This window comes from Pygoscelis adeliae, unplaced genomic scaffold (genome assembly GCF_000699105.1).
Source record: "Pygoscelis adeliae isolate BGI_AS28 unplaced genomic scaffold, ASM69910v1 Scaffold68, whole genome shotgun sequence".
NCBI classification, from domain to species: domain Eukaryota; kingdom Metazoa; phylum Chordata; class Aves; order Sphenisciformes; family Spheniscidae; genus Pygoscelis; species Pygoscelis adeliae.
Window position 1 is genome coordinate 3,489,679 of NW_008825501.1, and position 12,260 is coordinate 3,501,938.

The 12,260-nt window shown below is 41.3% G+C and overlaps 1 protein-coding gene across 1 annotated transcript in view; it reads left to right on the forward strand.

The window, feature by feature from the left end:
• Nucleotides 1-12,260, forward strand: part of CELF4 (CUGBP, Elav-like family member 4) — a 695,746-nt gene that overhangs the window by 756 nt on the left and 682,730 nt on the right. The window lies entirely within an intron of this gene.

Consider the following 12,260-nt stretch of genomic DNA (forward strand, 5'->3'; position numbering starts at 1 on the left):
GGCGGCTGGGCTGGCAGGGAGCTGTCCGCACGCCGGTGGTGCTGAAAGGAGGAAGAGGATTTCTTTATTTATCTTTGGGAGCCGCACGTATTCCACCCAGGGGTGTGCGTGTCCGTGTGTCTGTCCCTGTGCTTGCGCCGAGCTGGGAAGCCCCTATTTTACAACTGTTGTGTATCTGGCACCGGCGCCTTTTCTTTTCTTTTTTTTTTTTTAATTTTTTTAAAGGTTAGCAAACTTAGAATAGTTGTATCAGGAGGATGGCAGAAATGCCATTGGCTTGTAATCATAGTTCGTCACAGGATGCAATCATACACTTGACATATATACACCCAATTGTGTTCATAATTATATGGTAAATAGTTCACGAAAGGGAATGGTTTGCCACTTAATGACATCTTTTTGTCATTAAGATGCTTATAAGGAAATGTGTGTGTGTGTTGGAGAGGGCAAGCCAGGAGGGACGGGTGGCAGTTTAGTTCCAGAGGGGAGAAGTCTCCAGGCAGGTATATTCCAAGCACTACTTCAATGTGCCCAAAGTCCATCCTGGGAACTTTTTAGGTTTTCTTTAAAGGCAGTGGAGATGTACTCCCCATGCGATGCCTTGCTCGCTCCATCTCTGCCCGCTCCTTTCCTTGCTTAGCTTAGGCTCTCCGGAGGTGCATTTCAGATTAGATGATGCTACGTTTTGGGGGTGGGGGAGGGTGTGTGTAGTGGGGGAGAGATGTTCGGATCCTCGGGTAGGAAAGTAGGACTCGCAGGGAGGAAGTTGAAGATAATTTGCATGGTAGCCCCGCTTAGGAGCAGGAGAGACCCAGGAGCGAAGCGAGCCACTTTATTAACTCAGGTTCTGTATATATGTGTGTGTGTGTGTTTATTTCATTAGATATGTAGTTATTAAAATAAAAAAAAAAAAAAGAAAATAAAAAGATCAGATCAGAAGCGATTGGGGTGTGACTCCAGATTTAGTGCAGGAGGAGAAAGGGTTTTGCAGGGGGCCACAGAGGGAGTGGAAGTTGCATCTGTTACAGGAGAGGTTCAGTAGCAGTGTCTACTCCAGCTTGGTGGACTCCTGGCAGAGAGAGTCACTGGTAATGGCATTACTGGCTTCCCAGCTTTCCAGATGCCTTGGCGAGTTGTAAATCTTGAACTTAACGGCATGTTTAGCAGGCATCTCTTCCCCCTTCCCACTCACTCCCCTCCTCCCTTCCACCCTCAGGAAATGCGAATGAAAATATACCCTGACAGTGCAAAGTACCAGTTTCTCACAGGCTAGAGAAAATGTTCAGGGCTTGGGGACCGGGGACTCAGTCCAAGTTACAGGATATTTCTTCCTTCCTTTCTTGCCGGTCGCTCCAAACACCCTTCCCATTTTTACAATGATCAGTGTAGCCCTCTTGAACCTTGCTTTCTTTTCAGACTACCTTCCTAGAAGCCACATCAAGGTCTGATGGGCATCATTTAAACATGACATCTGTACTATAATAATTATTAATAATAACAATAAATATAATAGTAAGAAGCACAGGGAAAGAAAGGTCCTGGGAGGTTTTGTCTGATAGATGAGGCATAGTGAGAGTAGCCACTGGGCTTGATTGTGCCTGCATGTGTTTGCAAAAATTGTCTAAGGTTTCTGTAAAATAAAAATAACAACAGTAAAAGCTACACTGAAGAGAATCACTCAACATAGTGTAGAAGAAATCTTTGAGCTAACACCTCGATAAAGGATTTTTGTGGTGGAGGGGTGTTACTTTGATTTGTTGATGAGATTTTATTCTTTTGTTATGTTCTATCTTAAACGTGTAATTAATCAGCCTATGCGCTAACTTTAATTTCTATTTCATAGATGTGAATTCTTCCTCTTTCAGTTCAGTTTTGCTCTTACTGTATGCCTGTATTCACAGAGACAAACTCAGGAAGGGGGGGGGGGGGGGGGGGGAGGGAGAGTGAGAGAGGGATCATTTATCTTGCTTGGATGTGTTTAACACATATTCCTGAATTAAGCAAGATACTAACTTCATTTCCCTTCATTTCATTTCTGTTCTAAAGCTGCAACCTAGGAAAAAAGCCAGGTGGGAAATCTTGTCACCTCATCAAGCCAAATTGCATGAGTTCATCTTGAAAGAACAGTCATTTTTAACCTCCTAGAAGTTTTGGACTTCGGAAGGAAAAATGATAATGATGATTGTTATTTTGCACACTAGGGTTTGAGTGAAGCTTCAATAGACACTGAGTTGCCAGCGTTTCAGAGATCAGTTTTATTTAGTACATCCGAGAAGAGTTTGAACTCCTTTCTAGCGATGCCGCTGATTTATTAGCTAATCCTGATAAAAATGTGCCTCTGGCTACCTGGAAAAAAATTACTTTCTTGCCAGTAGTGATTAATTACTATTAAGTCAAAAAGCATGATGGGTCTTTGAAGGATGAGGATTGTGTTTGGCTTCTTTTTATGATTTTATTTCATTTTATTTCATCTTTAATCTATTTTTTTTTTTCTTTTCCTTCCTCTAAATGCAGTCATGTGAAGCATAGTATTCACTCAGATCTCCTTATTTTGGCTTTGCATTGCAGGCATAGATGAAGAATTGCATAAAGATAGTTCAACTTGGCTCTCAGGAGTAGGATAGCAATATGAAACCCCAAGATGCTTTCCATAAGTGATGCATAATGCTTATACATTAATTGATCCATCACTCTCAGTTGATTTCTTTCCTAATCCAGGGGATGAGGCTGTGGCAGTGGTATACCCTGAAGGGTTAATAGTGGGCTGTAGTTTATTTTAAGTGTATGGAGAGCAAACCTTGGGTGTGGAGGGGGAGAAGGTGGGTTTGTGTTGGGAGGAGGGAAGAGACAGGCATTAGCTTAAAGCAAAACCGTAGCAACCAGAGTAATTTCAGGTGTAAATCCATTGAAATGAGAGCACAGGATGTGTATTCTTGAAAATATTATTAAGAGATCCTATTGTGGTGCTCCTGTACAGCAGGAGGAAATCGAAAATTAAGAACCTGAAGATAAAGTACATGACTATGCCTCCCTCCCCAAAAAAACTATCACAAAAGGAGCGTGAAGTCCCAGGTTCTCTCACCAGGCCAGATACCAGGGAAGAGGCAGAGGAGCACGATTCTCTTGCAGACACGCGAAGAGAGACAAGGGTACGGGGGGAAGCAGCGTGTGAGGGAAGGCGGGAAAGGTTTGCCAGATCCCCGAGAAAACAAGCTTTCATGGCATGAGTGTAGCTGCTGCATATTTCCCCCGTCCTTGCTTCTCTCCACACGGGGCAGGAACAGGCTCCTGCTGTGGTACTTTGCTCTAGGGTTGAGAACAGGCTGTTGAAGGATGAGGATTGGGTTTGGCTTCTTTTTATGATTTTTTTTAATTTTATTTCATCTTTAATCTATTTTTTTTTTCTTTTCCTTCCTCTAAATGCAGTCATGTGAAGCATAGTATTCACTCAGATCTCCTTATTTTGGCTTTGCATTGCAGGCATAGATGAAGAATTGCATAAAGATAGTTCAACTTGGCTCTCAGGAGTAGGATAGCAATATGAAACCCCAAGATGCTTTCCATAAGTGATGCATAATGCTTATACATTAATTGATCCATCACTCTCAGTTGATTTCTTTCCTAATCCAGGGGATGAGGCTGTGGCAGTGGTATACCCTGAAGGGTTAATAGTGGGCTGTAGTTTATTTTAAGTGTATGGAGAGCAAACCTTGGGTGTGGAGGGGGAGAAGGTGGGTTTGTGTTGGGAGGAGGGAAGAGACAGGCATTAGCTTAAAGCAAAACCGTAGCAACCAGAGTAATTTCAGGTGTAAATCCATTGAAATGAGAGCACAGGATGTGTATTCTTGAAAATATTATTAAGAGATCCTATTGTGGTGCTCCTGTACAGCAGGAGGAAATCGAAAATTAAGAACCTGAAGATAAAGTACATGACTATGCCTCCCTCCCCAAAAAAACTATCACAAAAGGAGCGTGAAGTCCCAGGTTCTCTCACCAGGCCAGATACCAGGGAAGAGGCAGAGGAGCACGATTCTCTTGCAGACACGCGAAGAGAGACAAGGGTACGGGGGGAAGCAGCGTGTGAGGGAAGGCGGGAAAGGTTTGCCAGATCCCCGAGAAAACAAGCTTTCATGGCATGAGTGTAGCTGCTGCATATTTCCCCCGTCCTTGCTTCTCTCCACACGGGGCAGGAACAGGCTCCTGCTGTGGTACTTTGCTCTAGGGTTGAGAACAGGCTGTGTGCTGAGATCCGCGGGTAGAAATCTACCGGGGCTGAACTGACCCACCCACGCGCTCACACATACACACACACATATACACACGCACGGAGCTAACTAATCACACTTGAACAATTTAGCAAGCCATTCATTCATAACTTCCCCCCTTCTTATCCAGCAGTGGAGTATGCTTAAAGGCTGAGTTACTGGGAGACATAAAGGTTAGTGCTCTCAGGACAGCCATATTATAATGCATTATCTTTGAAGTCATTTAAGGCCAATTTAAGTGGTATTTAGTATAATATTTATGAATTAATGTAATCTAAATATAGGACTGTCCCCATAGGTTTAAACAGCCTTTTCTATCGAAGCTTGCTTGTACCCAAGGCCTGGAATGTGTTTTAATTTAAAACACGCAGGTCTCCATAATATTCTATTTAGGAAGTCAGAAGAAATCAGCATTCCACACTTAACTGAGATTTACTGAAACACACGCGCGTGAGTGCACTTAAAGAGTGGAGAGAGTGTGCAGTGGGAAAACAAGAGTCTTCCATAGACCTGAGAGCTACAACATTTTTTCAACCCTTTTTTTTTGGGGGGGGAAACACAAAAACCCCAAAACCTCCTTGAAATCCACCATTGCAGTCCCGTGGTTAGGATGTTGTTCCTACCTGACCCGAACCTCACTCGATAAGCATTCAATGCAGCTAGAAAAATGCAGTATGAAAAGAATAGTTTAGTTCTTTTGCTGCTTTACCTTCTCAAAAGTATAAATAATTTTGAAATTTAAGACACCTCGGGGGTAGGTAAACAAGGCTTCCATTCATTATATTCTGTTCAGTTTGATTACAAAGATAGATGATAGAAAAATTAAAACCTTGTTAAGTCTAAGGATGTTTATGAAGGTTTTGGATATCTCAGAAATTCAAAGGTGCAATGAAAATGAGCATTCAGTTAAGACGATATATTTGTATATATGTATAAATGTATAGATTTGTGTGTGTATACATACAGAAAAAAGAAATGTATACACATTCATGCATATAGCCTTTGGGAAATGGAAATTTAGTTGAAAAGAAGCACAACGCAATACAGGTGCTGAATAAACTCCTCCATAATTGAAACATAAGGCTTGCCTGGCTGAAAGCAACACATACAGCATTTAGTATGGTAGTAAACCAAACAAGTTTTAGGGAGGTAAATGCACAAATAAACTGGAATAAAACAGAAGAGGCTTTATGCCTTAGGTCTAAAGAACAACCCCTTAAAACAATCAAAATGCAATTGGATAGCTTGATGGGAGAGAGAGGAAAAAAGCAACCCCCTGTACATTATAATCTCCTGTACAGATGAGCATGTATGTGTTTTGATAATGTCAGGTAGCCCAGATTGCTTCATAAATTAGAAGGCTATATGTTAACTCTTTTTTCAGGGGTCTGGACATGGATTCTGGTTTCTAAAGGCAGCTGCAGCTAGTTATGATGCTGGTGTTACGGTTGTGTCAGCATTTCCAATACAAACTCCAATTTTCTGGAATCTCTCGCTTGGCTGTTAAGTTTTGCACTGAAAGCTGTTCTTCAGCTAGCCCCACTACCATATCAACTAATCAACCTTACAAGAAAGGATTTGTTTTAAAGTTACATAATGTGGAGGAAAGAAAGAAATTAAAGTTTGTGTTTCTAGAGCTTTTGTTTCTTCTCTTACCTTTCTCCAGGTTAGACTTATATCTCCTACATATTTATGGATTACGATTGCTTTTGTCCCTCAATATCTACATATACTGGTGCCTTTGGGCATTTTAGGGAGGGGAAAAAACGTACTTCTTTTTTTCTTTAAAAAAATAAATAGCGACAACAACCAAATTTCATAGTATTTACTCGGCCAAACCAAGGTTTTAATTAAAGGATGAATCAGGAACTTACTAATTTTTGGAGTATGACAACAGAAACAGGGGACAGTTTGTTTTTGTTTTATTTTATTTTTTTTCCTGTATTCAGCCAGAAGAGATCGGGAACATCAGCACTGAAGTAGGGGGAAAAATTGAGGATCCTTGTCACCTTGGATGAAAAGCGTGGTTCATCTGGTCCTGTATCCTGCATCGGCCAGTGGCCAATGCCACAGACAGGGCTTTCTTTAGCAGAGGATTCAAATTGCATAGTATAATAAAAGCCAGGCAGCAGTCTTTTGAAGGAAGTTGTCAGAGAGTATCTGGAAATTTTGCCCGGGTAAAGAGTGAGTGAGATTGCGGAAAGTGTCTTGTGCTCAACTGGAAAGCGGATTGTATCTGTCAAGGAGGGCGGGCAGAGGACTCCCTATGCATGGTGGTCAAAAGCAAGGGGCAGAAGGGGCTGGATGATCAAGGAGGGCCTCCTCTAGCCTTAAGAGCTGGAAATACGCAGCCACATTTTTCAGCAAGACATCAGGGTGTTTTTTATCATGCATACCCTGTGCGCATGCATACCAGCCGCACTGACCCGACAGACCATAACGACACTAAAGGAGCTGTTACCGTCCCTCCCGTCAATCAAGTGTGAACTGAGGCGGGTTTATGCGACAGGCAGTAATGGTTCCAAGGGAGAAAAAGTGGGGGAGATGATCTAGGCTGTTGGGCTGCTTACCTGCATTTAAAATAGAGAAAAAGTATCAGATGCCCAAAGACTCACATAGGTGTTGGCTATAGCCTTACAATAATATTCCATAATAGCAGGAGGCTGCAGAGCTCAACATGACCTGTCCACCAAGTGCTGTCTGGTTTCTGTCCTGTAAGAGTTTGCACTAAGCAAGCGAGGTGTTAAGTGAGCTGAGTTGAATCCCGGCCTTAACAAATAGGCTAGTGTTTCATTAATCCCAGCATCATCTTTACTGAGGGAGTGAAGGCCTGTTGCCTGCTTGCTGGGCAGAAGTCAGTGAGATTTTTGCCATTACTTCAGCGGGTTCATGTTTGGAAATCCTGGTGCAGGCTTGCACTTACTCAGTGTTTCACATTCCCTTTAAAATTCCAGATCGTGGATTTACATAGCAAACCACAACACTTGCAGTTAACGCTACCGGCTTCTATGCTTGCTGGCTTGTCCCTTAACTTAGCTTTCCTTCTGCAAGTGAAACTAAAACTAAAATAAAGCTGAGGAACTGACAAAAGCCTGACCCCTGCCACATTTCTCACTCACTTAACTGCTCCACCGATGCCCGTATGACTGTTGCTGGGGTTTGTCATGGCGGACTGACCCTTATGTATTAAAATCTGCAGCAGAAAAAGGGAAAAATAATAACCATGGTGAGTTAAAGTTATGGCTTTTCTTCCACTGTCGCTTCACTGACTGAGCTGGGGTATATATTATAGGGGCCTCTCTCTCTCCATAACTCCTTGAGATGCATCATCGCATTTTGGGGATCGCAGGATCTATTGAATCACTGTCTGCACTGCATTGCTTGGTGTGGGTTGGAGTCAGGATGTCACCACAGATATTGCATTTGTTTGCTTTTGTCACAGTGAGCCACAGCCTGAATGCACACACAGGTGAATGCAGCTTTTAATGTGCATTCATTATATCCAACTGACATCCCCTTGAAGGAAGAGAGGGCTTATTATTGTCGCTCCTTAAAATAAAGATGGATGAGAGCTCTAAACCTCTCAAATAAAGTGCCTGACCATACGTAGTAGCTAAAAATAAATCATATACAGCCATCTATTCCATGTAAATGAATGGCAAGACATATAGATATAGACATTGTGTTAAGTTTGTCAAGCAGAAGCAGCCAAAAATATTGATCAAGGCAAGGGGGAAAAATTGATAATGAACTGGACTCCAAGAAGACTTTAATTGACAGTGACTTCTGTGAACCAGCTTTGGACAGTATATATAAACTGACCACGATGTAACTTTATCGCAATGCACTCTCCTTTAATTAATTGTCACCTTTGTTAAGACTGGCTACAGATCAAAGGTTTAAAGATACTTAACAGATTCTTAGTAACAAACCCTTCAGATGCATTAGAAATAGCCGACAGCTCAGCCAATGAGGCATGCAGATTTCGATCTACCTCACACTTATCTGTTTATTTCTCCCTCCTTTGTTGAACATGGACAATCATTATTTAACATTAACTATTTCATAGATGGCTTTGTTGGCAATGTTGATGCCTCCAGGGATATATAGTTACCAGTGAGGGGGGACTTCACTATTAGGTCTGCCAAAGTATTTTGCCACCAGAAAGTTGCTGACGGTTTGATAGACTAAGGTGCAGTGCAGACACAGTTTGTAACACACGCTATTCTTTCCCCTTTATGTTGTTGAGGTCTGTAACTTCCTTATTTAAACCTGGGAAACATAAAAAGACATAGTTTGCATGAAAGGTGCAGCTGAGAATTAACTTTTATGTGAAAAGTGCGTAGGCAGAGAGATACAAGTGTGCCTGCCACGTCTGTATATCACACACGTGCAATCATTTGTTATATGTGCATATTAATGAAAACATGCACTCAGTACAGACAGGCTGATACATGTCTCTAAATAATTCCTTTCTAAAAGACAGTACAGAGATCATACTCTTGCATGAAAGTGGCAGGTGACTTAACAGGTTATTCCTGGAATTATATGCAGAGTTTAATATGATAAATAGCTGTTTGTTCATTATACTAATTTAATGATACAGTCACACTTAATTAATCCATGTCTGGTTTATTTGTACATTGTGTCTGAGTCTCCAAAATATTTTAGAGGCAACCCGGCTGACTTCCCACTGCGCTGGGGCAGATAACTCTGGACATGAAGCTTCTTCAAACAGAATAAAAATGGAGCTTTGCAGACAGAGTTGGTCTGATGAGATCTGACTGCATATTTGGCCTGTTTCTAATTCAAATGCCTGTGTATATAATACACAGAGACTGTGTATGCACGCATGTATCGAAAGGGCAGACTTACATTTGCACATAGTTCCTCTCCTTTTCAGTCCCTAAGGATAGATTCACATCACATAATATGCATCACTCACTGCAAACGCGCACAAACATCTTTGTCGGATTCGGTAGCTTCTTGCAGGTAGATGTATAAAGCAGCATCAGCCTAATAATATCCCTATAAAACAGTGCTTCCTTCTTAGGATCCAGAGGGATGAAGGTTGTCAGAAGATCAAAAGATATATCACAGTGTGCTTGTAGAAATCCCCTGATTATGTTTCCTCTCTATAATGCTCTAATTCACTATTTGATCAATTGTAAAAGGGCCAATGCTTTAGGAGGAAAAAAAAAGTATTAGGTTACTAGGTGCTTGAGGGTGAGTGAAAATCACACCTAAAATTATATGTAGCAATACAGTAATGAGCTTATCAATACTTCTTTAAGGAATCTGACAGCCCTATAGGAGAGATTCAGTTCTGTGAGCAAAGGTCACAATATAGATATTGCTTATTAAGACTATCGATAGCCTGGTTGACCAATCTAACCAAAGATTGTATAATGTACCTGCTGTTAACAGGCAGGGAGGAGAACTATGAAGAATTTACAGAATTGCCCACATGTAATATTAATAGTATTGATTGATTCTAATAATATAATAAGGTAAAGATGCACTTCTTTGAAATGGTGCATGAGAGAGAGGTGGGGGAGAGAGCAGGAGATACCTTTGCTAAGTAGATTGAACTGGCTTGCACCTCTTTGAAAGCTAACCCAAAGAAAACTCAGTTTTCTTGCCTCTTACAGGAAGGGCTCTGTTTCTTGCCCATTATTTCACCTGACCCAGACAGAAACAAGATACCTTTTTCTCTATGATTGGGTCTTAGCCTGGCAGCTGCAGAGAAGCCAGGGGCCTGAGAAACTCAGAGCAGCCAGGACCATTTTGGTCAACCAGTTCAGCCCCCATCAGAACAGGATTAATCCCAGAGAGCTCTTTTTCAACACAATAATACAATGAAAGTGCTTGATTTATTTTATTTTTCCACACCTTCAGCAGCATTTAAGAAATGGGGGAAAAAGAGCGTGGAAGTAGCGTATATTCTATCATATGCATAATCTATAATTGACGGGAAAAGACTTTGCAGAGCAGCTACAGACCTGCTCTAAAGCCTGCTGAAGTCTTCAGAAAAACTCTACCTTGCCTCCAGCAGTGTTTGGATTGGACCTTAAGTTACGGGCAGTTCTGCAAGACACTGCTCGTTGAGGCAGGAATGACCGGTAATATGCAATGTGACTGCCTTAAGGTTGTTACTCATCTAAATCCAGATACACAGACCTGCTTGCTTCCGAATTTCCTAACTACTCCCTCTTCAGCAATAGGCTGCCTTATCTAGGTATGCTAGTTCACTCCTTTTGCTATACCATTCAGCTTGAAGTGTCTCCTTCCAGTTTCCGTGTGGTAGTTTCAAGATGGTTTGCATTTCATTATGCCTTCTCTCAGTTTACAGGGCAAGTGTTTTCTTTTGTGAGCATTTAATTGCTTTTAAAAGCAATTTATTTGTTCGTATTCCATCTTCAATAATACATGGATGAGGATGCAATTTTTCACCCTCTTTTATGAAGATATATTGTTATTCAGTTATGCTATTCTACGGGTTTTGTTCTGTTTTGTGCATTCGGAGGGAGTCTGGTCATTTTTTTTCTTTGTTTTCCTTCTTCCTATCTTTTTTTGTTTGGATTATGGATTTTTTTTTTCTTTTAAGAAAAAGAAATCTCATTCAAGATACTGGCAATAAATGAGAAAAGTAGGAGTGGAAGTGAGGAATGGGCAAGACAACCAACAAAAATCCTTTGGCAAAGTCTTTAAAAGCATACCGTTGCTGCATGTTTATTTGCAAGAGTCTGGATCCAGCCAATTTTGATACCAAAGGAAAGAGTATCTTACAAATGATTTAACTCCAAGTTTAGTCATTGACAGAGAAGGGGGAAAAAAAGCAAGCCAACCCATAAAAACACTAGAAGGAAATGCACATAAAGATCTTGAAGGAGATAAGGGTGATAGCGTGGTGCTAGGTTTTACATTCTATTATTGGGCTAGTAAAAGTTAACACCAAATTAAATAAACAAATAAATAAACAGGAAAAGCAAGCATTGCCATTCCTTCTGGATTATTTGCTAGTGGCTAATACACTTCAGAGCCGCCCCCTTTAAATCGTTGCCTGTGCCTGCAGCGTCATTCAAAGGAAGGGCATTACCTGGTGGGTGAGGGTGGGCAGTGAGGATGCCTGGGTTCTAATCACGGTGTGGATAATTACTCACCAACGCTCTCTGATGGAGTCACTTAAGTTCGGTGCCTTCAGGCCTGATCTGAAACCTGTTGAATCAATGGGAAGATTCCCATTGGCTCCAGTGAGCTATTGATCTTCCATTTCCTCATCTGCAATATCAGGCCAGTTGGATTTTTTTTTATTTTTTTTTTTTTTTTTTTTTTTTTAGAAAGGAGAAGTTAATGGCATAAATTTGACATTTATTTTTTCTCAGTAAAGGTTGTGGTGCACCTCTGATGACAAATGTGTTACATCAGAGCCCCTTTCAGTGCAGATCAGGAAAACATGCTTTCAGAAAACACGTGGTGGGGAGGTGGAAAATTAGCTTTGCTCATTTCACTTTTAAATACATATTTGTCCCTGCTTTGCCAAGAAAGGGTCAATGGCAATTTTGCCAGTTTTCTTTGTGTGAGTAGGATTCAGCCTTTGTAATCTCTCTGTCTACAGGAATATCATCATTCACTGATTCAGGATCTTGGGGGTTTTTTTCCTTCTTTTAGTGAATCACATATATACTCTTCATTGTTATGGCAACTGAGGGAGCTGCAAAGCTCAAGGATTTGATGAAGGGCTGCATCCCACCTTTCTTCTCTACGGGCCTGATCCAAACCTATTGTTTGCAATACGATTTGGATCAAGCCGAAGGTATCTGCCTTCACCGGGTCAGTAAAAAGAGCAAGTTCCCTCTAGACAAGTGTACTCCTGCCCTCAGTATGGGCAGATGGGATTGGCAGTCATCGTCCATTTGCTGAGGACCGACCCAACACTCTCTGAAGTCAATAGTTAGACTCTGACCCAGCCTCACAAACAACAGACAGACACCA